Here is a 4547-nt window from a genome sequence, read left to right as displayed (position 1 = left end):
GCGCTCGGTCGCTCAGTCTCGCCATGGATGGCGCGCCAGCTGGACCGTCTGTGCGTGCGCTTCAGCGCAAGCGACAGTCTGAATCCAATCATCCAGTAGATATAGCTAGACGGCAGGCTGCGAAATCTCGAGAGAGATTAGATTATGGGGTTTTACGTGCCAAAACCACGATTTGATTATGAGGCACGCCTTGGTGGGGGACTCCGGAAACTTGGACCACCTGGGGTTCTTTAACGTGCACCTAAATCTAAGCACACGGGTGTTTTCGCATTTAGCCCCCATGGAAATGCGGCCGCCGTGGCCTGCGAAATCTCAAGCAAAGGCAAAGTTGGTTGCTGAAACACCGGAACAAAGGGGGGCCAGATTAGCACGTTAAAGAGACGCTTACCAAGCGCGGAAGCGTCCATTAATGAAACACTATGTGCATAGTCTTCGCAGAGACCGGACCAGCCGAGCTGCCTGACGGCGGCATGAGAAAATGGTTTTGACCACTTCCCAGAATTTTGTAAAATTGAAAATGCGATGCGATACAAGAACAAAAATTGCAAAGCAAAGTCGAGAGTTTTGTGCATGAAATGTACTGTTTGCTTGCTTGCTTGACCCTCATCCGTGGCGCTTACCCACTACGGTGGATTGGCGAAGAAGCCAGCGGTTAAAGGTTAAAGGGAAGGGGAGAGACGTAAAAAATGTAGAAAAAGTAAATCAGGGTGAAGTATAGCGTTTATGATTATTTGGAAAGAGATTTACAGGGCAGAGACAGAATTAAAATCATTGTAATTGTATATAAATCGGAAAAAAGTTTTTGGTGGTATTAGAATAACGTTTCTTGTGCCTGCGAGGGTAAAATTGATTCTTTTATTTTTACCATGCTCACAACTAATGTCCTCGTTTGTGGACACTTATTTGTAGCGTTTGAAAATGAAAATGTTTTCACGATTTTTTTCTCTACACTTCTGAAGCCACCTCAAATGAAACGTTAAAAATTTTTCTGCTTTGCTTGCCTAGATTCTTGGCCAAGTCCCATTGGAAGCCGCCAGAAAATTATAGCTTCCCACACTCCGTCCACGAGAAAAAGGCAAAGAGAAGAAGATATACTTGAGCCACTCGCATTTGCTTAAATTTAAGGGGCTTGTTCGGTCGGACAGTCAAAGAGGTCTCTATTGAAAATACTGCGCATAGTTCGCAACGGGCTCCATTTCAAACACTTGTGACAAGACCGCGCTCAAAACATTTGCGAGGCTACTAGGCAAGGATGGTGATCTTTGCCTTCATGAAGCCACCAAATATCCGAAGGAAGCAGTGGATCGAGGCGGGAAAGAACTTGCTTGCGTGTGCTGATGCACCACAAAAAATGTCACCAACCAATTTTCCTACCAGCATTTTCTCCACGTGATGGAGAACAGAAACCGCCAGCTACCTATCGTAGAATCCATCATATTTCTAGGTCGTGAAGGAATACCGCTTCGTGGAAATAGAAACGATGGCATGCTTCTCGACAACTCACAAGAGACTTCGACAGTCGCTACGAGGGATAATTATCGCGAACTTTTGCGCTTTCTGGTATCCAATGGTGACAAGGAACTTTAGAAGCATCATGCCAACGTGTCATCTCTGTCCACAATATTAGCAAGACGACTAGGAATGAGCTGATCAAGTGCTGTGGGGAAAAGTCCTTGCTAGTGTCATTCACAGGTACGAGAATCTGGCATGTACAGTGTAATGTTCGATTAAACCACTGACGTAGCCCACGTGTCACAGTTGTGTCTTGTTCTGCGGTATAGCCACAACAACATGGTTTGGGAATACTTTGTGCAGTTTGTAGACATTCGTAGTGACATTGGTGGCTCGGGTTTGGCACCGGTATAAGTGAGCCCGTCGTGACAGGAAGGGCGCTCGGAGAACAAGTTAAGGCTCTGAAGGCGCTAGGACTTGATCATTAAAAGTGTGTTCGTATAGGTACCGATGGCTGCAGTGTCATAGTCTATCAGTTTTGTGGCGCTGCATCTGAAATGAAGCGATCTGCACCCAATACTGTGCACTTTCCTTGCTTTAACCATGCGCTTAACTTGTCGTTGTCAAAGTCACCAAGGCTTTAATTCATTAGGAACGCTGTTAATTTTATGAAGGAGGTACGAAGAAGGTTTCCGGCTTCGGGAGAGAGAGAATAAACATCTTTATTAGGTAAATGTAGCTTTGGAGAGGTGTCCTCATTCCAGAATGCATTGAGCTCGGGCCGCGTCCTGGGCCCTCGCAATCAGCCGTTGCTGATCCTCAAGGTCGGAGCTGGCCAAGGATCTCTCCCATAGCTGGTTGGTGTGGTAACGGTTCGGATGATTTAGTGGTGCCCCTCTGCAACCCCCTACTATGTGCCTGAGGGACCCGGGCTTTGCGCAGAAGCGGCATTGCGGAGAGAATTGTGTAGGGACCATGAGGCGATTTCTGGTTGGGTGGAGGAATGTATTAACCTGTAGAGCTCCGGTTTCGGGATTCACTTGGGAGTGGGGCGAAAGCTCTGGATAACGTTTCCAGCTGGACATAAATGCACAGCTGTGTGAAATCTACAACACTTGGCGAACGACGGCGATGGCGGATTCCTGGTTGCAATTACTTTCTTGGCAGATATGCTGACGCATACGCTTGTTCCGAAAAGAGTTCGCTTAATTTCGAACTGCTAAAAACGCCTTGGCAGACACCATTGTTGCTCGTGATAACCAAAGAGTGGACTGTGCCGAAACATTTTCGCAGCTCTACAAGTACGCCGTCTCTTTGGCGGATCATCTGGAAACGGAGATTCGGTCTCCACGTGTAACTAAAAGACAGACGTACAGGTGCAACGTGCCTACGCTTGATGTAGAGAGCTGACCGATTTAAAAGCGAGATTCACAGTTGAGGGGGAAAGTGCCCACTTACTGTTCCTTTTTGTGCCATCTTTGATGTGCACTGCAAAAGAGGACGACAAAAATCTCTCGCAAGCATTGGTCAGCAATATTGCGCGTTTGTGGGGACAAATGCCTCAACGATAATAAAGATAGGTCAAGCTGAACTAGGTTTATGGCGGCAAAAATGGAAGCGCAAGGCCGAATACGGAGCGGAAATTTATTACTACTGCTGTTGGGTTGCTGGGCGTGTGCGACAGGGAAGTCTTTCCTTTAATCCATACGCCACCATCCGCCACCCTACCTGCGAGGGTTTCCAGCGCCGGAAGGTCTCTTTTAGCTCTAAGCCGTTTCAAGACACGGATGCGTTCTCAAATGAGCGCAGGGCGCTTGACTGGACTGACATTTTTGCTTACTCATAGGGACATTGCCATTCACACGACAGAAGTAATTTTTAGTTCACAACCAAAGATAACGGGCAACGGAGGTTAGTGTTTTATCTAAGTAGCTTGCATAGGTTGAGTCATTCCAAGGTTAATTGCCGAAGATGCAAACCCTAATGCTTTTATAACAAGCATTTGAACCTTGTTATCACAAATGTACGTCTTTATTTTTGGTATAGGTTATTGTAGCACATCTGCTTCTCTCTACATATCTGTATAATATTTGAATTTTGTTCTTCCAGTGTTTACAGAGTGTTACTGTATTTCCCTATAGGCAAAGCTTATCGGCAGGTCATTTAGGGTAAAAGAAAGAGGGGCACTCCGGTGGCTAATGCTCCTTGTATAATTTTCCTAAGTACTCCTTGTGTTCGCATTTGTAGCCGATATTATACAGATTCCTGTATAAATCCCTGTTTTAGTTTTTAGTGCTGTTACAAGGTTTGACCATGCCCACCGATCATATGGTTGTCTGCAAGATGTTGATGAAAAAGGCCCTAAGGGGTACAACTTAGAACCAATCACGGCCATTTAGTTACAGACGTGCGCTTAGTTGAGCAATCCCCCTCTCCCCCCAACAGCATTAAGACTCCCCCCCCCCCCAAAGTAGGCACCTGGACCCGCCCCTGACATATCCTTTAATGCAATGTCACGAAGGCTGATCATAGCAGCAGCATCAGGTCCCTATTGAGAAAATTGCCTGGTCACCCCATTGACATAGCTGAAAGGTATCGCTTTTTCTGTTTCTGATATGGATGAACTGCATATCGTAAACACTTCTTTAATACACAGAAAAATTTTATTTTCTTCAACCACTGGTCTTGCACTCTTTCCTGCATGGTGAAAGGTTCTTGACCTTGCAAGGGTAAACTTGTTGCTGTGCTGTTAGGAGGAAGAAATGGTGTTGGTAAACTTCCATCCTAAAGAAAGCGACAGAAAAGGATAATCACAGATCATAACAAAGAGGCAACTTATGCGTTAGAAAAACATGAACATGTATGGCCATTGCTGAAACAAGGCATGTTGCTGTAGGCAACATTTCGACAACGGTAGCCAGGGCATACCAATAGCAGAAACAGGATTGTCGCAAGCGATGTCATAAGCAATATCGACTACGTAAGCAAAGAAAAGACAATTTAAACTTATCGAATGATTAACTTGGACTCGAATTGAATACCCGCCGTGGTTGCTTAGTGGCTATGGTATTTTGGCTGTTAAGTACGAGGCCGCA

This window comes from Dermacentor silvarum, chromosome 10 (assembly GCF_013339745.2).
Source record: "Dermacentor silvarum isolate Dsil-2018 chromosome 10, BIME_Dsil_1.4, whole genome shotgun sequence".
Lineage (NCBI taxonomy): Eukaryota > Metazoa > Arthropoda > Arachnida > Ixodida > Ixodidae > Dermacentor > Dermacentor silvarum.
Note: the sequence above shows the minus strand (reverse complement) of the source record.